This window comes from Tamandua tetradactyla, chromosome 7 (genome assembly GCF_023851605.1).
Source record: "Tamandua tetradactyla isolate mTamTet1 chromosome 7, mTamTet1.pri, whole genome shotgun sequence".
Classification (NCBI taxonomy): domain Eukaryota; kingdom Metazoa; phylum Chordata; class Mammalia; order Pilosa; family Myrmecophagidae; genus Tamandua; species Tamandua tetradactyla.
Window position 1 is genome coordinate 5,109,250 of NC_135333.1, and position 25,950 is coordinate 5,135,199.

General features: G+C 43.1%; 1 long non-coding RNA gene across 1 annotated transcript; it reads right to left on the reverse strand.

The window, feature by feature from the left end:
- Nucleotides 1–2,716: 2,716 nt before the first annotated feature.
- On the reverse strand, nt 2,717–18,401 carry LOC143689465 (uncharacterized). Its single transcript, XR_013178799.1, has 4 exons — nt 18,365–18,401; nt 14,763–14,841; nt 6,296–6,372; nt 2,717–2,836 (listed from the first exon to the last, which is right to left on the reverse strand). It is a non-coding gene; the product is annotated as an uncharacterized LOC143689465 (long non-coding RNA).
- Nucleotides 18,402–25,950: the final 7,549 nt, after the last annotated feature.

Here is a 25,950-nt window from a genome sequence, read left to right on the forward strand (position 1 = left end):
AAGCACTCGGGGAGGAGGTGGGTGGGAAGTCCACTACTAATGCTTTTCATTGTTCTCACAATTAGCGTGGGGGAGCGTGGAAGGAGGGTGGGCTGTGGGCTGCATTAAAATGGGGATGTAGAAGAAAGTGGCCACAGCAAAAATATAGATGCAGCCAGTCTCAGTGTTTTTGAAAGTAGCCTATTCCCTTCCTTTGGAGGGCGATCTTGAGAAAACAGCAGCAGCATTATATCACCTCACCACCTAGTCACCTTTAATTACCAGCCCAGAAACACAACTACAGGCGGAGGTTCACCGTGAAGAGGTACCACTCTGAGAGTACCCAGAAACACAACTACAGGCGGAGGTTCACCGTGAAGAGGTACCACTCTGAGAGTACCCAGAAACACAACTACAGGCGGAGGTTCACCGTGAAGAGGTACCACTCTGAGAGTACCCAGAAACACAACTACAGGCGGAGGTACACCGTGAAGAGGTACCATTCTGAGAGTACTTGTTTTTTTTTTAACAGCTGCAGGATCCATTTCTCTCCTCTAAGTCTACCCTTTGTCTCTGCCCTAACACATGGCCAAGGGTCCAGCCTGGACTTGTGACATCCTTACAGCCCTCTGGGGAACTTACAGTGACCCATCCTAAGAGGAGAGAGCGAGAGTACTTTTTTAAAGGTCTTTGATACCATATGTGTAAACCACTGGAGCTACATGGAAAATCTCAACTCAGATGTTTTGCCCTCCTCGATGCAAGAAAAGCCCAGGTGCTGATGCCAGCGTGGGTGGGAGGTGGGGGAGACATGCGGAAGCTGAGTTCGAGAGTGTTCTGCAAACCTGGAGGGCATATTTGGCCCTCGGGGTACAAAGAAAGCTGGTTCTCCAGAGTTCTGTTTTCCATTCAGCTTCTGCAAGAGAGCTTTTTTATTTTAATTGTGCTGGTTATTTTCACGAAAACTCATTACAAAACTGAAACCAACATTGTAGAACGATGAGAAATCACCATTTACACAGGCTCAGAGTTGTTCCTATGACCACTCCAGCTCTTGAAAAAACATTTTTTTGTGCTGTTGTGTGAAATGACTGCCCACTGTGGACTTTCCCGGGTTACACCCACTCTTCTCTCTGGGTGCCCCCGGTACCCCCACATAGGGCCACCCACTTGCAGCTTCACCTCCATGAGGGCTGTGCTTGTGCAGACAACCCTGGACTTGCCTCCACAGCCCTGACCTCTCTGCTTTCCTCCACGCTCCCGAAGCCAGCTGCCTTCTGCGTATCTCCATTCCAGTGTCCCACTGACACAGGCTTCCCTCCAGAGCTCCACTTCTGATCAACCCAAAGCCTCAGTCCCACCTGAAGAGGCTCAGTCACTGGCTGCCACTCACTCCATAAACATCCCTTCTCTCACACTTATGTGCAGTCATAACCTCACCCATAAATTTCTCTCATCATCTCCTGGATCAAGTCCCAACTGCCCTTTGTGACTTTCCCAGACTTGCCAACCATGAGCACTCCTTCCTGTGAAATCTCATCGTTCTTACTGCCTGTGTGGTTTGTCAGTTTGCATCATAATGGGACAATATTTTAAGGCATTAAGAGGTGACTGTTTTCTGTACTTCCTTGTACCCATTATTAAGACTCATTTGCAAACTCTGCAAAAGGTTCCCCTTCCTCAAAACACTTTATTTCTAGCTCTCAGATAATTGTCACAAAAAATACAGCACATTTTTAAAGTTTGTGATAGACAGAGGCCCCAGGACCACCAGACTCAACCTGCATGACCTCGAGGAAGTGCTGGGTGTCCAGGCGCCAAGAAACGTCTCAACTCCACACCTCTCCACATCCACGGGGTTGAAGCATACTGAGGAGAAGCAGCTCCAGCCCCACGGCAGCCTGCACACAATACAGATTACATCATCTTTCTCTGTCTGACCACACTTCTGCTGACAAGGCTTCTTCCCAGGCTGGGAGCTGCCCGATGTTACCTGACCTTGCACTTAAGATGTTTACAGTGGCAGCAGCTGAGATTGCAGCATCCTGGCTCGCCCGTCTGAATTTGGAATGACTTTCACATCATCCATCCCATAGACTCGTGGGGTGAGACTATGGGATGATGACATTTGGCCTGTTTGGCTTCTCAGGAGGCCCAACCATTGGGGTGTTGTGTTTCGTTGGGTTTTTGTTCCTTCATGCAAGTCTACGCCCAAAGCAGGTCAGCAAAGGGATAGAAAGTCTGCCCGGGAAGGTCTGGCCGGGCTCCTCAGCTTTGCTGAGGGATTTTATTCAGTGTCTGGCAATCTAAGCAACTTCAATGTCCTCAGCAGCTGCCTCAGATCATGAGCCCTGCATGTCTTGGGAAATATGGGGTCTGCCCATCAGCCTTCATTAGACCAAAGTGTTGTAGAAAGGGTCTCTTTCTCTTAGTATCTCAGCTGGCCTTTCTCTGAACCTTGTTCCTACCCCAACTTAAACAAAAGGAAAGTTTCCCTGCAGAGATTGTGTGGCCTTCTTAAGATCCTAGCCTTTTCATGGTTGGTAACAGCTGGCTACCATTCAAAGAAACCAGAAAGGAATAGGATGGGAAAGGAAAAGAGAAATGGTGTGATTATAACTGTCCATTCGGGATATAGTCCTGACTCCTGCAAATCCAAAAAATACACAGCCTAGCAACACTGTAGACCACAGCATTCTGTCCTGTGGACACCCTCTGTGTACTGCTCACATTTCCAGAGATAAAGCTGTCCATTCACCCACATCCTGACCTACAGATGGCTCTGTCACACGCTGGAGAATGTGTGGTGCTCATTTAGGTTATGTTTCGTATCAACTCATCATCCCTCTCAACGCTTCTGTAGGAAGGAAATGGAAAACACCAACTTTTGTCTAAAAGATTATGAAGCTAAGGCCCAGAGTGGGAGTGAGAGGGCGCTGGACTTGATGCCTGTCACCTGAGGCTAGTCACTGACCTGGCTACTGTCCCCCTCCTCCAGTGACACCCCAGGTGTGCCCTCCAGAAGTTTGTTCTTGGTTGAAGACACTGACATCCCAGATGATGGAGAACTATTCCAAGTCAGGGATAGAAACTGAGCTCCAAATCATAAGAATATCTAAACAAGAGAGCCTAGCGGGAAGAAAGGGCCTCCTCGCCTTTAGACCCATGAGGACACAAGACAATTGCAGAACCCAGCTCCTTCAGGATTGATTCACTTAGTTCTGTGCATTAGAAAGCACTCAGCTCCAGACCTAGAGGTACACAAAAGCTGAAGACAGGGGAAAGGCTACCTGAGAGGTTGAGCCCAAATGCAAGGAAACGGATAGGAGTGATGGTAACAAATTAGCAGGTATATAAGTAACATTGCCATATTGAAGTTAGATTGAAAGGGAATGTATAGTGCCATATATCCAACTGATTAAATCTGCAATTATAAATAAGTTCTCTCATGAACTATTTCAGTGGTGCGATAGTGGACAAAGAGTCAGTAGTAGAGGGATGGGGGGGAGGGTTACTAAAAACACATGCTTTGGCCAATAGTTAACAGGAAGACATCAACAGTACCACAGCACTACCAGGGGCAGTTAAATGGGAGGGAGGGCAAGTGATGAGGGGTAGTTTTGATTTGATAGTTGGTGACACTGTTTGCCAGTTCTTTGTTATTATGAGCCAATGAAAACTATTTAAAATTGAGAGTGCTGCTGATTGTTCAACAAAGCAAGGATCCTGTAAGACATGGTTTGTTTATTCTGGGCATTACCCATGATACCCAATAAATGGAGGGAGCCAAAAGGTGCAATGACTGAGAAGCAGAATGGAGAACTGTGATAGCTTTTATATGATAGAATATGGTGCAGCTACAAAAAGGAGGGACGTTGAGATGCATAAAATGAACTGAATAAACCTTACGGACAATGTGTTGTGCAAAATAAGCTAGTAACAGAGGAACAAATATGATAAGATTTCTTTCAGAAAATACTTATAAGCAAATGGGAGCCTAGATTGTTGTAAGCCCTTATAGTGGCCACACTTAGTCTGAAGTTGTAAATGTATTTCTGGATGCTGAGATGCTGAGCTATCTGTGGGTCAGCTGGTATTTCCCTGGGACTTTGAGTAACTGTGTGACACCTGGGACCCAGAGATGGAGTGCTGCAGCCCTGAAGGTTAGCACAGCTGTGTATAATTGCAGTTACAGGAACTGAAGGGGAGACCAGGCCCCAATCAGCGTTGAAAACCAAGCCAGTCTGGCTGGGTCTAAAATAAATCAGAACACAGAGCAAAGGTGATAATGAATGTACTCTAGACCTTCATCTACCGTGCGGGACCAAAGGCGGTAGGTTTATTGTGTCTAGAACTAGATTTTCTGTTACACATAAACTAAATCAACCTATCTGGAAGCTCATTTGAATGACCCAAACTCCTGGGATCCAGAATAGGAACGAGGCCTTGAAGTTCTGTGTGTGATGCTGTTACACATCTCAGACTGCGGTGGGTTGATGATTTGGAGGTGTTGGTGGAGTCCCTTGAGGGTCCAAAGAAAAAAATATATATGTGTGTTTGTGTGTGTGCGTGTGTGTGTGTGTGTGTGTGTTTATAGAACTATTGAACTTTCCCATCTGGGAAGCCCCAGGTACCCTCTCAACCATTGGGGGACTTCCAGGAAAATGGGCCAAGCCCTTAATTTTGAGGCTTGTCCTTCCGAAGTTTGTTTCTGTGAGGGAGAAACTAAGCCTGCCCACAGCGTGGCCTATGACTTGCTTCCAGGAAGCCTTTTTGTTGCTAAGATGTGGTCTCTCTCTCTCAACCTAACTCTGCAAAGAAAGTAATTGCCCTCTCCACTACATGGGACATGACACTCAGGGGTGAGGGTCTCCCTGACGGCGTGACTCCCAGGGATGAGCTTGGTCCTGGCATCATGGGATTGACAACACCTTCTAGACCAAGGAGCGGGAAAGAGATGTAATAAAATAAGGCATCAGTGGCTAAGTGAGAGCAACGGAGTAAAGAGGCTATTCTTGGAAGCTGCTCTTTTGCAAGCTACAGTTAGATGTGCTGATTGCCATGGTTTGCTAAACCCTAACCAACATCACTCCTGTTGACTCTTAAGAATACCCAGGGCTTGAACTACAACTCTACTGGGGTTTAATGCACTAAGTTTACTTTCCTGGAACCTATAATTCTAGGAGGGTTCTTGGGTCAGACAGGTTCAGAGGCCCAGAGGGACCAGCCTTTCCAAGATTATCAGTTTGTTACATCCCCCTATCCTTTAGTGTCAACACCCCTACTCAATATGAAAAAGTCAGGACAGGCATTGCCCAAAAAACATTATAGAATTTAGAGAAGGATCAAAGGAGAAGGAGGGGTTATAACAGAGAGAGTAGGATTGGGCAGATGAGTATGACTGCTGAATCACCATATTAATATTCCTTCTAGCTTCCAGTGTTTGGGAGGAGCTGGAAGAAAAAATCTGAGATGGTGGAATAGTAGCCCATGAAAAACTGTGGGGTCTGTTCAGTAACTACTTATCAAAATGTGCTTTGAAAACTATTATCCTTTTCTTAAATATGTTATATTTCACAATTAAGAACGTTAAAAAAAAAAGGAAAGAAAGAAAAAACTCAACTCAATTCAACAAATGTTTATTACATGCCTGTAATGCATCAGGCTCTATTCCTGGGAATTAAGGATATGGGCAGGTAAAAGAAGTTTCGAGTATCTGTTGTCACAAAGCGTATATTCTAGTTACATTGCTCTTTTATGGATATCTAGCTCCAAAGTATGCCAAACCAGCAGGCTTTCTGTTAATGATCCCTTCAAAATCCATCCAATATTTATTGTCAAAAACAGAAAGGGTGAGTCAAATGTGGGAGAGAAATTCCAAAAGAAAGACCAGTGCCAGTGGTACGACACGTATGCATTTATTTTTCTATCATCTTTCTCCATATTTCAGTTCAATCTTCTCTTATCTTCTATATCATTTCCTCCTTTGACCTTCTCCCACCTTTTTTTTTCTCCCCTGCTTACCCTTAAAGCCACTGACTCAGGTGCTGCCCCCAGCAAAGCATATCCATAACTGAAATACTTCAATGGTGGGAAAGCCAGGCACCTTGGGGAAGGCCCTGTTGGCCATGGATGGAAATGTTCATGGACTTATGCCACAGCTCCAAAGGGCTGGTTGTATGTCTTCACAGCCCTTGCTGACTCCCCAGGGAAGGAAACAAGGTGTGGCTGACAGGCCTGGAAGGAACTCTGACAAGACACCAACACATGAGCACCTCCCACCATGACTTTCTCCACCACAGCCCCTTAGGCTCACCTCTTTCTTTCATCCCACTGTCAGGAGCTCAGGGTCTAGAAGGCTGCAACGTCCACAGAGGATGCCCCTCCAAGAACCTGGGGGGTGAGGAATGAAAATGTCAGTTTCTGGCCCCAAAGTTGATGAAAGTCAACATAAAATTAGAAGCTTAATGTCAGCAGAAGTAGCCATCCGAAGCAATTTTGCAGATATGTGCAGTTGACCACATTAGAGTATCCAAAACCGAATGTAAATGCATGTAAGCTGAGTTACAGTCTCAGAAATTGAAACCTGCTTTGGACAATTACAAAATGAACAGTCAATAGTGGGTAGGGATCTACGCAAAGGAGCTTCGAAGAGGACAAAGGGGTCAGCTATCTCCCACACCACCGGAGAGTACCAGCCAGGACCCAAATGCCAGGCACTGCCCCGCCAGACCAATGTTTTCAATCCGTGGTTCTCAAAGGTTTCTCCAAAGTGACCCAGGGGTTCACATCATTAACAAAGCAAGGAACGTTGTGTGTCCATCTCTATTTTTTAACTCAATAAGTAAATAATCACTTTAATGTCCCCCATTTGAAGCAGAACTGGTTAAGAACCCCTAATGTGTATTGCATGTGAACAGCTGATTATGGAGAAGGGGTGAGCGAGCTCATGCCTCAACCACTTATCTCCATGGCCCTCAGCTGACCAGTGCCAGCTGCCTGGGAGCCTTGACTACACACAGTTTTTGATTGTTTCTGTTCTTCGTCACGTATCTTTTATTTTATACAATGTTCAGTGGAGGATCGGCCAAAGGCAAAACACACAAAAACACACTGGAACTTAACAAAATACAAGAACTTAACAAGAGGCACAAAATGATAATAAATCTGTAAATTCATCTCCAGCTTATTTTCACCAGATCCATATCTCTAGAACTTCAAAAATGTGAGTTGAAAAGAAAATAGCTATATTGCCGATTATATCCAATTTGGCTTTCTTAATTTGGTGAAAAACTCTATTTCCACAATGCATTATTTAAAAATAGCAGCTGAAAATCTCCCCTCCTTTATCTAGTCAGTTAGAAATAAAATGTCAAAGATTATAAAAATAAACCAGTTTAGTTTAAGAGTAGACGGTAAGCATCTCAGACATCAGGAAAATTAGGGCAATTTTTGCCTATTTTTGTATTACAATGTTATAAAAATATATCTTATATATATATTTAAGAACATTTAATAAAGTACATTTAATAAGGTACATTTTTTACTTTATTCATTGTGAATAAAGCACCTTTTTTACTTTACTCGTGAAACTTAAGTAGAGAAAAAGACAAATATAATAAATATTTTAAAGGTTGTATAAAAATAAACTTTTAATAAAAACACTAAGAACATACAATCTAGAAAATATGTTTTACTCAAAATCACTTCTTAATCCTTTACCACTCAAGAAGGAAAAACATTCTAGAAAGTCTTAAGAGATTATATGTGGGCGGGCCGCGGTGGCTCAGCGGGCAAAGTGCTTGCCTGCTATGCCGGAGGACCTCGGTTCGATTCCCGGCCCCACCCCATGTAACAAAAACGGAGAAACAGAATACAATAAAACAAGAAAATGTTTAAAAATGTTTCCCTTTCCTCCTTCCTTCCTTCCTTCTATCCTTCCTTCCTTCTCTCTGTCTTTAAAAAAAAAAAAAAAAAAAAAAAAAAAAAAAAAAGAGATTATATGTGAGTCAAAATGTGAGAAAAAACTGCCTCGGTATATCAGCAGGATCAATTAGATCAGATTTTAAATTTTAAGTTTCTTCCTTGAACAGTTTTATCTGTTTTAAAGATTGATGCTACTTAACTTTCATTTTTTTGAAGGTTTTCTCAAAGAAAAAAAAAGGAATTGCTTATTCTTCCTAAAAGAACAAAACTCTATTGCAATTACCATATACATACGCTGGACCTTTTACACATCTAAGTTACATTGTGGGATCTTAGGGCTCTTATTTTCCTATATCTTGAAACATTTTGCTATTTCCTTATTACTCATGAATTATTCTGAATGATGCTTAACAAAAAGAAAGAATTACCTACATTAGAAGGATGATGCAATACAAAAATAAATCACCACAACTGCATTATTCTCAGTTTTCTTATTGTGTTAGCCAAAGTATTGCGTCATCCTTAAGAAGGTATGAGAGACTGCAGATACCACCCAGGAAGTCTGTCTATCTTGCATAGAACACAACCGAAAATTCAGAATTGTTCACTTTCCATCGATGAGGCCAAAGAGAAAAAAACAGAGGAAGATGTTTCACAATTATTAAATGAATCAGAAAACGAAGACAACAGGACTCCAGACTTTAATGATGATGATGAAATGGATCACATAAGAGAAATTTCTGACCATAAGTCTTCAAATGACAATGTCCTAAATGCTTCTCAAACTCAAGAATAAATGACTGAGCAATATATTTCTAAAGACCAAAAGGAACTATGTTATTCTCATCTGTTAGGCATTGCACAGGAAGGGCTGCCCCATGCAATATTTTATCCAGGAACCCAGACTGTCTCACATTGCCCGAAGGATGTTTTACAGGGTTTTTTGATTCAGGCACACAATGTGATCAGTTCACTGAGGATTGACCAGATTCTGCAACTTGAAATGTTGAGATATACTTGATAACATTTTGTAAGGGGACTAATGCTGAAGGCAGATGTGTATACAGAGGTGGCTGGAGGGAAGCAGATAATATAGAAATGAAACACTTGTCAGACTGGTCATCTCAATTGGTGATTACAAATGTAAAAATGAAAATGTTTTGTAATTATGGAGCAAAGAAGGTGGCCATTCTTTCTTCAACAGAAGTATGTGCTATCAAAGGTTTCAAAAGGTTTTCATACATTTTGTTGATGTAAGTACAATGAGAACCAGAAACAATGAGTTAGAAATTATTAGAAATGTGATTGAAAACCAAGTCGGCATTTACTGGATGGACACGCCTGACAGCTGATGGGCAGTTAGTTGCAAACAAAGAGCACAAACACAACTGCCCACTTCAGGTATATACACTTTCAAACCCAGGAAAATAAGAGATAGAAACCTGGATTTCTGGGTTTAAATTTTAGTAGGGTTGTTTTCCCTATCCTTTCATTCTTACTTCTACAAATTATTTGCAAAATGACTGAAAAATATTTTTAAAGGGTTCATTGGAACCAGACTGTGAATAGTGATGACTGTTTTCCTGGTATACCACTGAAGGCTACATAGGCAGAAACTTCCCAAAAGATCTTCTGCAGAACACTAACTGTTCTGTGGTCAAATACGCTTGAGAAATTTGGGGTAAAACAGAGGTAAATGGGTTTTTGAACTGGAGGACTTCACTGTGCCTTTAATATACAAGATTTACAAACTTGGTTTGACCACAGAAGTCTTTTGGGTGCAGAATATTTCACGGAATTCATGCTCTAAAAAAGACTTCCTTAGAAGGAAAAAAAAAAAAAAAGACAGCAAGTCAAACTATATTATTATTTAGCTAAGATTAAATTTATTCGTGCTTTTCTCCTTCAGTAGGAAAAAAAATTGAATCAGAAAACCAGTCCTCAAAGGACAATCCCATAACAGGACTAGGGCAAAAGGGAAGGGAATGGGCTAAGACCCTAAGAGTATCTGTGGGACCCCCACTTAGAAGGGTGGGTACAGAGGGAGGAGCCCATTCTCTCAACAGAAGATTCACAGCAGCATTGCTTTATTAGCTTTATTTTGAGGAGAGAAAGCAGGACATGGCCTATTATTCTGGGGACAGGAAGTGTAATTAGACTATTAGTATTGAAAGGATCTAATAGAAAATATTGCCAAACACTGAAGAATCCTGAAAGATGGGAGGTTAGAGGGTGGGGCTGGGGAGGGTGAATTTGAGAACAGAAGATAGTGACTCTAGATCCTCAAGGAGTGGATAACTCTGAAAAAAAATTTTTTTGACTTAAAGTCCTGGGCTCCTGTCACCTAAAAGTTGCCAATGTGAACGCAACAAAGCAGCTCTGAGACTGGGGGTATCTTCCCCAGGGGAGGACTGAAGCAGACCCTCCAGCACTTGGGCCCTGGATTCTGAACTCCACTTCCTTTACCCCTTTCTCCAGCAATCTGTTCCTTCCACCAATCATGGTGGCAGGTTTTCTGCCCCCTATGAGCACACAGTCTGCCTTCCCTATGATAGAACCACAGAATTGCCCCTGGGCCCTTTGGAGGCCAACAATTCTACTCTGTGCCCTGAACCGCTTCCGCTCTGGCTCCTCAATGACTCCTCTGTTGCCATTATCCTCTTTCTCCCTTGATCCCACATCCTTCTCGAGAACTGAATCATCTCCTTGCTTCCTATTAGAGAGAAACTCCTTCAAAAAGTGGCATAAACTATTACCACCTCCTCACCTCCCATTCTCTCCTGCAATGGTTCCAACTGAAATTCTGTCATCATCACTTTTTTGAAATAGGTCATCAAGTCAACTCGCATGCTCAATTCTCTGTTTTCATTGTACTTGAGTCCTCAACAGTGTTCACAGTTGACCACTCACTCTTTGAAACACTTTCTTCAGGTGACTTCTAGAACTCCAAATATGTATGGCAATTTTCCTACCCCACTCCTCAATGTTTTCTCAGGCTCCTTGGTCTCTGCATTCTTAAACAAATCTCTAATATTATTCTAGTACCCTAGAAATCTGACATCAGCTCTTCTCCCTTCCATGACTACTGTCTCATCTAGTCTCAAGACTTTAAATACCATCTATATGCTGATGACTTTCAAATTTTATCCCCTCTGCTTATTTCTCCCTAAGGTACTAGACTGGCTGGTATAGCTGAACTGCTTTGCTCAGTATCCCCACTTAGATGTCAAATAGGCATCTCAAGCATAGCATGGCCAAAGCACAGTTCTGAGTCCCACCTCAGTTCCCCTAGCCTCCTCACCTCAGTAAATAATATCAATTGCTCAGGTCACAAACCTAAGAATTATACTTAACTCCTCTCTCTCACCTCCTCACCCTGCCCATCCCCACCCCATCCAATCAGGAGTAATACCTATAGAATGTATCTCCATAATATGTCCAGAGTCTGACAGCTTCTTATCATCTAATCAGACACTATGTCCAAGCTACCATTGTCTCTGACCCAGAGCAGTGCAATATCTCATCTTAATAGGCCTCCCTGCCACTAACCTTGGCTTCCTAGAGTCCGTCTCCAAACAACACCTAGAGTGATCCTTCCATAGCACTAACTAAAGCACATCACTCTCTTACTTAAATTTCTCCATTGGCTTCTTGTTATCAAAGAATGAAATTTAAACTCCTCTAAGGTCCTCAGTATCTAACACCTGCCTAGCTCTTTGACCTCCTTCCCCTCCATTCTCCCTTCATTTACCACATTCAGCTATGCTCACCTTCTTTCAGCCAAGTTCTTCCTACCTTCTGGCTTTTGCACTTGCTGGTCCTTCTTCTTCAGACTTTGGCATAACTGGCGCTTCATTATTCAGATGTTAACTTTGAGAACTTTTCTGACCATTCTAGCAAAAGCAACCACCACTCCACCCATAGTCACAAGCATATTACACTACTCAGTCTTCTTTGTAAGACTTATCATTACTGTACTTATTTATTGATGAACTTTCTACTTACATCCATGAAAAAGTAAGCTCCTTGAGAGCAGGGATTCTTTGAGTTTCTGAATCAAAAGAACTGAAGACCAAGCTTGGTTTATGGCATTCTGGTCAGCTACTCTGTAAAGCAAAGCCTGGAAATCATCTTTCAAGGATTACCTTCACCATGATTGCTACTGGCTGTATTGGTTTTCTTTGGCTACTGTAATAAATAACCACAAACTTGGTTGCTTAAAACAACAGAAATTTATTCTCTCAAAATTCTGGATTCTAGAGGTCTGAAATCAGTATCATCGGGCCATAATCAAGATGCGGGTAGGGCCACACTCCCATTGGAGACTCTCGGGGAGAATCTGTTCCTTGCCTCTTTCAGCTTCTGATGATTGCTGTATTCTTTGGCTTGTGGCTGTGTCACTCTGATCTCTGCCTTCATGGTCACTTTGCCTTCTCCTCTCTGTGTTAAATCTCCCTCTGCCTCTCTTATAAGGACACTTGTGGTAGTATTTAGGGCCCACCTGGATAATCCAGGATAATCTCCCCATCCCCAAATTCTTAATGTGATCACCACTGCAAAGGCCTTTTTTCAAAATAAGGTCACATTTACAGATTTCAGGGATTAGGACCCGATATCTTTGGAGGCCATTATTCAGCCCACTACACTGGCTTTGACTAGAAAACTTTGTTCTGAGAACTTTCCATCTATGCTGTGGGAATATCCCACCTCAGTTCCATTTATTCCTCCCTTGAAGGACTTAAAGAGTGAAGGGAAGTGGGGAGGGAAGGAATAGAGCTAGATGCTGGTGGCTGCCAGACACAACTTGCCAAGGGAACAAAAAAATGGGTGAGCCAAGCTCTGACCAGGTGGTCCAGACTCAGCTGAGAGCATAAAATTAATAACAAATTACTGGAGCATCAGCCAAACATATTCAGCTGTATCTGGTAAGCCAAAAGAGAGAGACGAGTGCTTGGCTTGTCCATCCTAGCAGACAGGTGTATCAGGCTTGATGCACTCCTGGAAGAGGGCCACTTCCAAGCTGAAGGACAGTTTGGCAAGACACTACAGCCAGTCTTGCCCAAGTCTAAGGCCAAGGAAGAGGAAAGGAGGTCAGAGAAGGAAATGAAAGCAGAGGAACAGATGGCTTCCTGGACCTGAAGGGCTATTCAACAAAGGTCAATAGAAGTGGAGAGTTTGAAGTAATTATCTGGGTAAATTAAGCAAAAATAAAAGGGATGATGGGACTTAGAGACCTTTACAGTCAAGGTCAAAACCACTGAGGCCACTAACCAATTATTCAAACTTCCAAGCACTTGTGAGGGCAACACCAGACTGAGGCTATGGTGGCTATAGCAGTTCACGATTGCTTCAGCCACATTAGCAGCCATTTGGCATTGTCAAGCCATTCAACTGGAAGGAAATAAAATAAGAATGCCAAATTAATGGCCACACAAAATGAGGCAATATTTGATTGAACAAAATAAAGAGATTTTGATCTTTTTAATTGGAAAAGAATACGCTGACATCAGCGACAAATTGTTTCACAAGTTGTACACTATTTATTTATTCATTTGATGGCCATTTAATAAGTACCTAAAGACGTATTGATTAATCAGAAACGGATTTGTCACTCATGGGCAAAATAAATAGAACGTACTCAGAAGTAACATTTAATCTTATCAATAAACCTGTGATTTAGGCCCCCTTCTCCAGTTTTATGGATCAGAAAAGACCTTATACAGAATCACACAATTAGTGACAAAAGCCTGGATTTGAACCTTATCTCTGACTGCTGACATGCGCACTTTCACTTTTCTCATGACACAACTCAAAGGTTTCTTGAAAGCAGAGACATTGAACCAAACCTTCAAAGATCTATGGGATTTGAACATCTCTACAAAAAAAAAAAAAAGATTGTGTACACAGATGTAGTCATGCCATTAACAGACTTGGGGAATTGGAAGGAAGAGGAAGTTTATGGACGGAAACTATGAGCTCAATTTTTAAAATATTTTTGAAGGATCTCTAGGATATGCAGATAGAAAAAATCAGCAGTCATTCAGAAATGCAGAACTGGAATCCCACAGAGAAGTCTGGGCCAGATATTTAGGTCTGGGTATCCTCACACAGAACAAAATAGTGGAAGCCATGAATTTATAAAAACAAGCAGTCTACAAAGATAACAAATGAAAAGAGGAAAAAAGAGAAGGGCCAAGAGCAAATCCCTATAGAGTGTCTGTCTTCAGGAAGTAGAAGAAAGAGGAATGGCTCCCCATGGGGAGAACTAAGAAAGTTATGCTTTCTGGAACCCAAGGGAACAGAGAATTTAAGAGAAAGGGTTGAGGCAATGAACTCTGCAAAAACACCAAGGAGAATGGAGACTGAGAAAAGGCCATTTGATTGGCAACCAGGATTTTCTTGTGACCTCTGATGAGAGTGAATGTTTGGGAAACAGCAAGAATGGATTAACCTTTCAAAAACTTCGACAATTAAAAGGGAGGAGAGAGAAAGGGATAAAATAGCTTTATAGAAAAAAATACTGGACCACATAGCTTAAAATATTATAAATTTTGTCTTTCATCTCTCCCTTTTTCCTTCCCTTCCCCTTCCCTACTCTCTACAAACATGTAAACTTGTTCTGGTCAAATTAATCAATTAATATGGTCCAACTAATTTGAGCAGACTTCTCAAAGTACTCTGAAGAGAAAGGAGTTGGTGAACTATTTAGTAGCAACTGTCACTGTTGTAGATTGCTGGGCTGTCAGAAACAGATTCATACAATGGGTTGTCTTTTAGTAACGGGAATTCATTACTCTACAAACTCACAGTTCTGAAGCCATGAAAATGTCCAAATCAAGACATCATCAAGATCATACCTTCTAGGACGGGACACGATGGCTCAGTAGGTAAAGTTCTCACCTGTCATGCCGGAGACCTGGGTTCAATTCCCAATACCTGCCCATGCGGAAAAAAAAAGAGAGAGAGAGAGAGATCATACCTTCTACTTGAAGCACAGCTACCAGCATTCCTGGGCTCCTCTGTCATATGGCAAGGCACATGGTGGCGTCCATTGGTCTCTCCCTTCTCTTCCAGGTTTCAATGCTTTCAGCCTCTTGCTTCTGGGGTTTTCTCTCTCTTTGTCTGAATTTCATTCTCTCATAAAGGACTCCACTAAAAGGATTAAGACTCACCCTGAATGAGGTGGGTCACATCTTAAAACCCTGCTCACTAAAAGATCCTACTTACAGTGGGTCCACAACCTCAGGAATGGATAAACTTTAAGAGCTTACTTTTCTGGGGTGCATACAGCTTCAAACCATCACAGTCACAAAAAAAATAGTACTATATAGGATGGAAGGAATATAGCAAGGTTTAAGAGAAGGTTTTTGTGGGTTTGTTTGTTTGCATTGAGGACAGTTGAGCATGTCTGTAGAAGAAAGCTCAAGTACCAAGGGAGAGAATGAAGATGATTTACAATTCCATACAAGTATGGAGAGACAGGGGGATAAGACACACCAATAAAAAGCTTGCTTTGGAGAGAAGAAGGGATATTTCTTTCCCTGAGGTGTGAAGAAGAAGAGGAGAAATTAGAGGTGGAGGACCATGGCAGACTAACTTATTCCACTATTCTTCCCAAGGAGAACAAATACACAAGCTGCACAAGATATACATGAATATCAAAATGACTGAATTTTAAAACATTGGCAATATCACAGGTTGCCAGTGATGTGAAGTAACTTTTATATACTTCTAGTAGGATTCTACATTGGTATAACCATTTTGGAAAACGATTCAGCAATATCTACTGAAGTTGAGCATAAGCATACCCTATAACTAGTAGCAATTACACACCTAGGAAATATCAGAAATGCAGGCACGCATGCACCAATATACAAGCCCAAATATGGTCATAGCAGCATTTCTCATAACCTGCAACTGGAAACAACCTAAATGTTTATCAAGAGCAAAATAGACAAATTGTAAAATAGAGACATATTTATAAAATGTAATCCTAGCCAGTGACAAAAATATACAAACCACAACTATGCAAAACGACATGGGTAAATTTCACGAGTATAATATTGAGTGAAAAAAGCCATGCATGAAAGAATACAATATGTGTGATTACGTTTACATGGGATTGTAAAAACAGGCAAAATTCAACTTTAGAATTTAAGGATACATATTTTGATGGTAAAACTATAAAAAAAAAAACCAAGATGTGATTACTATAAAAGTCAGAATAATGGTTGCGTTTGGTGGGAAGAGAGAAGAGGAAATGGAAAGGGTGAATGAGAAGAGCTTCTCGAGTGTTAGTGAAGCTCTATTTCTAGACCTGAGTGGTAATGACTGGTGCTGACTTTGTGATATATCATAGAGTTACACGTTGTGGTAGGTTTTTTATTTTCGTTTTTTGGGGGTGTTTTGAAGGCCTGTTTGGGGTATCTGGGATTCTGATTTCATCATGTACTAACTGGATTATACTCTAAACCTGTTAACGAGGCTTCAAAGTAAATGAGGAATTGTAGTCCTAGCTTTCCAAATAGAATACTGGGAGATTCAAATAAAATATTCCAAAATGGTTTCGGAAATACGAACGTATTATAGCGCCACATTTTGTTTTGAGTAATTTTCTGGATGCAAGTTTAATTTTACAATCTAAAAAGTTGAAGGAAGGAAGGAAGGAAGGGAAGGAGGGAAAGAGGGAGGGAGGAAAAGAGGGAGGGGGGGAAGGGGAGAAGAACTTAGAGGTAGAAAGAAATGAAGTTGAGGTTGAGAAACCCTGCCGGAAGGCCTCAATCTTTTCAACAATGTATAAGGCAAGGTATTCTGGAGACCTCAAGGGCTTGAAGAGCCAGGACAAGGTTTGGGACAATCCCATGAGGAAGGTGGTGGGCTGGGAGTCCATTAGAGCTATGGAAGGGGATTGCTGAAAATCACCGCCAGTGCACGCTGCAAACTCAAAGACCCAGAGGAAGCAGGCAGACATTTAAGGAATGAAGCAGGTTGGGGTGGGGGGGGGGGAACCCTGGACAAATGGCATTTCTTACTCAGTCTCTGTGTCCAGGAAGACGTCTTCTGTGGTTGCAGAGACTGGGACAAAATGGAGAGTGTGTGTCACGTGTCCAGAGGGCAGTGGCCTCCTAGCTCCAGCCAGATGTTCAAGAGTGAGGAAGTATCCAACACTCCCAGGTCTCCAATTTTTCAAGTAAAGCAAAAAAAAAAAGCTGAATTTTGGGGCGATCATCTGTTTTTTAAAATATTGGATATTAAATCAAATTATTTTCGGTATCATTCAGACCAAACAAACCCCATTTTACATTCTAGATGTGGTCCCAGGACTTTGAGGTCTGCGTTAGGCACTCAGAACTTGTTGTGGACCCAATCAACCCAGATACACGGCTTTCTCCAGTAACTCTGGGCAGCAATCCAGTCAGTAGATATCAGATGTGCAGTGTGACAAGGTTGGATGGTAGAAGAGCAGGAGGGATAGGAAATCAAAGGAGGGCTGGGAGTCAGCTAAAATCCAGAATGCCAGAAAGTCTTAAGGAAGGATGGGCCTAGGATGAGATCAGAGTCTTAAAGTCCCATTGAAGACAAAGAGCTGAGTTAGGAGAAGTGGGAGAGGTGGAAGGATAGAAAAGTGAGAAGGAAGAGTTTCAGAATGCAAGAGCCAGTCCCAAAACAAACATTTCCTTTTTATCATTTTTCTTTTCTACTTTAGTTGCTCTCAACTTGCTTTTTTTCTTTTTCTAATTCTAACAATTCTGTAGGTAACCAGAAGTGTGACCAACACAAGGCAACTGTAGGTTTTTGAGGAGCTGCTATGCCTCCTTCTGCTTTTAGCGCATCAGTTTCAAAGGTAGGCAGACACCTGTCCTCGTTTTCAAAGGCCCCCACTCCCTGATTCAGACCTAAGAAGTCAAGGCCACAAGCAACAGCGCTTGTGCTCCATCTGCCTCGGCCCCTTGTGGCTGTGTTCCAAGAAGTGCTGGAATAGAGGAAGCAGCTAGTACCGCACATAAGAAGTGGTCAGCAGTTGGGAACAGTTGGGAACAGCTGGAGGGAAGAGGGCCAGTGAACAAATAGAATTCGGGAAATAAGGTTTTGGCAGAACAAAGTTCACTGTTTTTTTCCAAGAAAACAGAGTCTGGTTGAGCTGCCCCAGAACACGGGGTGAGGAGCGACTAAATGTTGGCTCCAAACTTCTAAGGCATGGAATGTTTGGCCACCCAACTATGACCACAGCTATTGTTCCCCTCGGGACAGAGGGCAGGCAGCAGCTTGGGGTGGACCGGGAAGAGGGACAGGCAGTCAAAACACAACCTAACGGCAGAGATGGAGAGAAAGACAGAAGGAAACACAACAAAAGGCTTTTGTCCTTGAGATGTTATGCAAATTCACTTAAATTAATCTCCCAGTAATTATTCCATCGTGAATGTTGGAGCTGCTCAAGCCAGCCACCAATCCAGCTTACCTTACAAAGTAGTGAGCTCTCCATTCCTGGCCGAGTTTGAACAGAAAGCTCAACTATGATCTATCATACATTCTATAAAAAGGGTGAAAAGTTAGGCACATGACTTTCAATTTTTAAAATAGTAATTTAACAGAACCGGAAATCCCTGACAAATACTAACCTCTCAGCATATATACATGTCACAATTTTAAAGCCACTTAACCAAACCAGATTCGGGCTGGCACACAGACCTGGTCGTCTGCAGATTGGCTGACTGAAGCCTCCCAAGCATGAGGCAGGGCTTCTGTTAAGAAATTAACTTAATTTAGATAATAGTTTTATTGAAAAGCAACGAGTTCAAAAGCAATTAGAAATAAGACAGGTTCACTTTTTCTTTTTACGCTATACATTTTTATCAAATTGTTTCTAATAGGCCATCTGCTAAGAAGGATAATTTTGTAAATTAAATTTCCTCAAAAGCCATTACTTTTTAACTCAGTTGAAGTATTTTTTAATTTATCTTATAGCATATTAATCTCTGTGTTTTGTATAGTTGTTTCCCTACAATGCCCATCCCTGCACCTGGAACCTAACAGGTGCTCAACAATGTTTATTGAATGAAACAGTGGCAAGGACAGCACGTATAAATTGGCCACTTGTGCACAGTGGCAATAATAGCATCTTGAACACCTACTATGTGCTCCAACCGAGCCAAATAAACCCTTCCTATACAGTCTTTTATCTCACAGTAATATCTACAATGTGGCTGCTACGATTTTCCCCATTTTACAGATAATTCAACTGAGGCGGGTAAGTAGCAGAGCCCGATTTAAGTCCAGATCTGTCTGTCTCCCAAGGTGACCCTCTCACCCTTGTTTTAAATTGAATCTCAATCCTCTCCTTAACCTATAATATATCATTTTAATATTCCGACGGGTTATGTTCAGCAGATGGAACCAGTGGCTAAGAGCGCTGGCTCTCTGTGCTCTGTGCACCTAACCTGGTGGCCCAGATGCTTTTACTCCCAGCTCTGTTCTCAATACAGTCCTCTCCTGCCCGCCTCCCCAAACCCTAAATCACTCCCAGCCCCTTTGTTCTTTCCCACAGCTGCTCAGCACATTCCTCGACTTGAAATTATGATCACAGGTTGGAGTGCTCCTTCAAATAATGTTGCCAAATGTTCCATCTCCATGCAGTGATGAATGTAATGGCTGAAAAATTTTTAAGAGAACAAAATATTAAGAATTCACTTTACTGAAGGCACGCACGCGCACAGGCACACACACACACACTCACACCCTCCTGGGCTGCATATATGCATGCGTTTGGATTTGAGGGATCCTCTCCTGCAGGAAGCTAGTTAACCAAATGCCGGACCCTGGCGAAGCCTGCGGCGTGGCAGGTAGGTGCCGCTGCTGCAGATGGAGAGAGCAAAGGTCAGGGCGCGTGTTGGGTTTGTTTAAGCATGAGTCAGAGACCGAGTGGGGATAGAGCCTCGGTTTCCAATTTCCAATTTCCTGTGCAAGGCAGAGCGGCACTTCCCTCCTTCCCTGCGCGCAGCCTTTTATAAACACCACGCAGCCAAACAAAGGCAGATACACAGGACACGGAAATAACCCCGACAGGCCTCATCTTCTTTTTCTCCTTTAGACTTCGCGCCCAAAAGAATTCAAACTCCGGGGAAGCAGGGAAGCGGGGGAAACCGCTCCGATGGGCCCTTTTATCATGAGGCGTAATGGGTTCTGGCCCATCCGCTTTCCTTCGGGGCTCCCCGCCGCCCCTTTCATACAGGCAGCCCGGAAGGAAGCCTGGTGCAAATCAGTCATTCGCGGGCGTCCCGGGAGCAGGTCGGGCTGTGGCTGGTGGGGCCCAGGTTGTGATGAATCAGAAGGAAGATTTTTCCATGGTGTCTCTTTCTGCTGCCTCTGATGAGCTGCACTTAAGACGGTTCCCCAATTTTGTGACCCTTTCTCTATGCTTGAGAAATAAAGGAACAGAAGAGAGGGAGACATGAATTTGGAGAGTGATGAGAAAACCTTGAGCAAGGAGGTGGTGGTACAATTACATGGAGGCTTGTCCTATCAGCCGGTCCGGGGCCTCCAGGTCTGCCTCTGAGCATGGCATCTTCTAGGAATCCAATAAAGAACAGCTGTCTCCTGAGCCACCTTAAAAGCAAAATGTTCTCTGCATCTCAGTTCTGAGACTCTGCAGGAGTCTCACCATACGGTGAAAACCAGCCCCTTTTAGCTAAGGGTTGTACTGTGTGACACTGCATCCTTCAAGGCTTCTCAAAGGTGGTGCTCCGAGAACACGCTGAGCTTGGGGGCGCTCCATGCATCTTCCCCCAAGTGATCTTTACTGGAAAACAATGGTCAATGCTGACCAGCCTTCTCAGCCTTTGCAAGCAGTGAGGCAGTGGGAGTGGCAGGCTCTAGAGCCAAATTCCAGACCCACCAGTTCCCCCTGGAATGATATTGGAGAGGTTCTTGAGCCTCGATTTCCTTATCTGTCAAATGGGCATAATTCTGTCCACTTTACCAGGTGGTGGTGATGGGAAGTAGTGAACCTTTAGAGATGTCACCCCACCCCACCCCTAGAATGGCAGGAGCATGGCAGGGCAGAAGGAACACCAGCCCCCGTCTGTACTCCAAGCCAGGATCCGGTGTTCTTTGTCACTGTTTTCTGCCACGCCTTCCATTCCAGGACTGTCTGCTTTGCCGTAAGTTTTGCTTACCATATTCTCTCGCAAAGTATGTCCCCAGCCTCACCCCATCGAAGTCCTAGCACAAAACAAAGACTGTTCCTTGTGGGTGGGAGGGGGAGACAGGGGGAGACAGCTGCATATGTCACCAGATATGGACATTCCTCTTTCTCTCTCTCTCTCTCAGGTTCCCAGAGGAACCCTCAGCACAGATCATCTCCTGCCTCTCTTGCTGGGAAGAGGAAAGAAATGCTTCTGGTTTCTTTGACTTCTGACCACAATGCCTCCTTTCTATACCTGCTCACCCAGGGCATACCAACGAGCGGGACAGAGGGGTGGGGGTGAGAAGGACTGCCAATGGAACAAGCGGATTTTTTAACTTTTTATTTTAAATAATTCCAAACTTATAGGACAGTTGCAAAAGTAATACAAAACCCAGGGCAGTACGACGGTGGCTCAGTGGCAGAATTCTCACCTGCCATGCTGGAGACCCAAGTTCAATTCCTGGTGCCTGTCCATGCAAAAAAAATAATAATACAAAACCCATACAGAGAATTCCAACTTCCCACTGAACCCAGACCCGCCAATTTTAATATTTTGCCGCATTTGCTGTATCATCCTATCTATCCATTTATCTATCAATCTATATGTCTACATATGTATCTGTTTCTCTCTATCAATGTATCTATCAATTCTCTAAATGTTTGAGAATAGGCTGTAGGCATCATACTCCTTGGGCACATAATATGGGTGGAGAATTTAATCACTGACATTATTTAAAATTATTGGTACATGGTGATTTAAAAAATAATAATTGAAAGCAGACTGACTTTGAGTCAGTTGACTATTGCGTTTATACTCTCTACGAGGTGGCCCTCGGTGACAGTCCCAGTGCAGACCAGTCTTCTGCACCCTTCTCAGTACTGCTCACCCCAGCCACTTCTTTATGAACTTCCCGGTGACTCTCGCTTCTCTGCCTTGATTCTTGAACACAAAAGGTGCTTGGGGGCCCTGCTCACTAGGAAAGGAGGCCTGCTGGAACTCCCAAAGACAGGCCAAGAAATGACCCGACTCCAGAGGTCACCATGCCCATATGACAGGGTCAGAGGTGCTCATTTTTCTTCGCATGTTTTTTCCTTTTCTGCAGATCACTGCATTTAATGAGGAAGTGCTGTCAGCGGAAAGAAAAGGAAACCTCCACTCCTGAGCACTCTAGGAGCCAGCTCCCTATCAGCACAGAGCTGAGACCATTCTTTTCCTGAGGGGCAGCTCCATTGGCCTCATGTAGACAGACAGTGAGAAGGAAAAGCCCACAGAAGATGAATCGCTTTTTCCCTCGCGCAGGTGACTTCCTAGAGAAACTTCTGGAAAGAGAAAACAGAAATTGTATTCTACACAATGAAAAATACTGAAGTAATCAAGAATCCTATGACTGTGTGTATACAACAGGGCAGCTCCCACTCACTCCTTGGTGTGTGTCTTCTTATTGGATCCTATAAAGACTTTATGAGGGAGACACTTCTTAACCCTTGTTTTACAGATGAGGAAATTGAGGCCAAAGAAGTTAAGTCATTGCCCCAGGTGGCACAGTGAGGGAAAGGGCAGAGACCCTAAACCAGTTCTGTGTGAAGTCCAGGCCGTCCCCTGTTTTATTACCTGCCCTCAGTGGCACAGTTGGATTGCCCTGGTTATATCACCTTTCAGCTAAGGATATCAAAATACCTCCCCAATAGAGAATTATTACCCTCTTTAAAAACTGTGAAACTGACGCTTCCAAGAGCAAACCTATTCCCAAACTTGGGGTTAATGATAAAACTGGAAAAACGCAAGACTCGCTGTTCCTGTCCTTCTTTATCAATATGTGACTTAGATTTGGATGCCAAGTCAAATTTCTCCAGAACTATATCCTTAGTAGTAACTTATTAAAGAGTAAATCAAAGTTTGCTTTAAGAAAAAAGTAAATACACCCAACTTTCCATATGATGCCTGACCCTGAGTTCACTTCCTGGTTCCTCTATTGACTCACGCTGTGATGGTAGATAAGGCTCCCAGCTTGCTGCCCAGACTCAATCTGCAAAACTGGGGTAACAGCCCCGTCACCAGCGTCGTCCCCAACGAACTCTGTGGAGTCTGAAGGCTTCAGAGGGAAAAGTCAGACAGAAGGCGATGCAAGGTTCAGAGTTCTACATTCAGGTGGCAGCTGCCCTCCTTGTGTCTTTGATTGCAAACACAAGAGTCACTCATTTGTCACATCACCAATAAACTCTGCCGTTTTTTGGCTTTGTACTCACCCATAATTACTGGGAGCGAGGTGGGAAGGGCTGCACTTTTGAACTCACGCAGCCAGGAGGATAAGAGCAAAGTTGACAAGAGTCGACTCTAATCGCACAGTGAACATTTTCCAAAAAAATAAATAAAAATAGCCAGAAGTGGGTCAGCACTTACAGTGAGGTCAGAGACAGGAAATTGGGGCATATTTCAAGTTCTGTGTGGATGCATAAAAGGTTTATTTTAAAAATAAAAATCCATACTATCTTTCCAATCTGATTCCGTTTTTTCTTTTTTTTTTTTTCTTATCCTCTCTGTCTTTTGGATACACATTCACACATCCGTACAAAGCTAAAAAGAACAGTTTGATGTTGAATCCTTGCTCCTTCTTCTCAATTTCAAGACTCCCCTTTTTCCTGAGGCTCAAGATAAAAGAGACTTAAAAAGAACTCACTTGAGAGGCAGGCAGGAAGGAGAAATATAATATACACATTGCCTATTTTTAAGGTTTCTGCAATCTCAGGGCAAGATGCTGAAATGGGAAAGAGCAGTAAACCAGAGGAAAAGTGCTCTGTACTTAAATTATATACCGGATCCCAAGCATGCTTTCCTCAAAGCAGTACCCTCCCGCCCCCAGCCCCAATCACCCATACCCCATAGATCTGCGGCGTTCAGCTATGACACGCACACAGTGTGCACTCACACACACAGTACACTCATATACTCACACTCATATACTCACATACACATGCACATAGCACATACACACAGTAAACACACAGTTTAGACACATGCTTACACACATTCACAGTACACACACAAGCACAGTACTCACATACACACAGCGCACACACACATGCACAAAACTTATGTACATACACAGCCCACAAATGTGCACATAAGCATTACACACAAACAGTACTCATGCACGCGCACACACAAATATATGACACATCATACTCAGTACAGACACATGGTGTATATGCATGGCACCCATGCACACATACAAAGTGTGCATATATGGTACCCATGCACATGCACTGCACACACAGACACCCATGCACATATATCGTAGGCGTGCATAACCCAGAAATTGGCTTCTGCTCTGACTGTAACCTTCAGATTTTGGCAGTTCTTGTCAGATCCCACACTTGGCAGGATTACATTTCTTTTTGGCCTCAGTGACGTGACTGGGGCTGATTTATTGAGCTTACCACCCTCACCAGCAAAAGAGTGGTAAACTCTAATCATCCCAGGCCTTGGTTTTAAGTTGCAGCTCCTCAGGACTAAGGCAGGGGAACTGGCCAGATGGGTTCATTTGGTGAGAGTCAGCAAGTTGGACTGATAATTTTCTGAAACACTGAAATACATATTCTTTCCAAATGTTGTTTTCTTTGAATTAACTGGAAAATAAAAGGAACTCTCGGGCTGGGCCAGATAACATAAATTACAAACACACATGCATACACACATACATGCACACAAAATGTGTGGCAGGGAATCTAGTCCCAGTGATTCTGGGAGGAGGTTGAGTGTAAGGACAGCAGAAGAAACGGTTGTCTAAAGGCAGATCCAGTCCATCAGGCCATCACATACAAATCCTCTCCGGTGCAGACGGAAGAGGCAGGAGCCCCATTTGGAAGTTTGGTTCTAATACGGAAACATCCCTAAAGGGCTAAGTCAGCCTCTGCACATCCAACCAAAGGAACATACTGTCCTGTGGTGGGTCAGTCCTGCCTCACAGAATGGCCTTTGTCTTCATTTACTTCAAAACGGGAGCCTGGGTACTGAAAGCACAGGCCTAACGGAGCTTCCCAATTGGCTGGGGCAGAGTCAGGTTTCCAGAAAGACACAGTATTTCCCTATGCCTTAAACTCCCAAAAGGCCAAGCATTTGGAAAGGTCTCAGCCGATGGAGATTTCTAAATCAGGCCATTTTAAGAGATTTCCTTGTCTTGAATTCCAGCCTCAGAGGGGGTCAATCAAACATAGACCCACTAAAAAGTAAGCAAGAACAGTTTTTTATTGTTTTTTTCCTAGTTTGGATTTTTAGGGTGGGATTTTGGGGAGAGAAGGGACAGGGAGCTACTAAGTCAAGATAAACTCCTTAGAAGTGTAGACAAAATTCCCTTTTCTGTCACCTGTTTCTTTTTTTTTTTACAAAATGACAAAGTCACACAAGAGAGGAAATGAAAAGGGAAATTTTTAGATTTCTCATCTGCCCAGAAAGCCCCGGGGCTGTTTCAGAACCCGTCAGGGTAACCGTCAGTCAGGCCTGCAGTTGCGAGGCGACGGTCCCATGAGGCCTTGCATCACCCGAGCATTCTATCAACACGGAAGTGCCATCACCAAACCACAAGCCAGCTTCTTTTCTAAGACCACATGTTGCTTTAGAGGGTTTTAAACAAGAGACTTTCCTGTTTTTGAAACCTGTGAATCCACAGGTCTTACAAGTTGCTCAAATTATCTTATCACTTGAAGCAACCACTGGCATGAGTTTCAAAACTGCTTACTCCGGCTTTTCCCCTCCCCTCACCACACATACATCTATTTACTCCAGGAATCCTTATTTATAGTACCTTATTGCCAACTGCTGACACAGAAGAAAAACCACTAGTTATCCATTAAGCCTCAGGGTT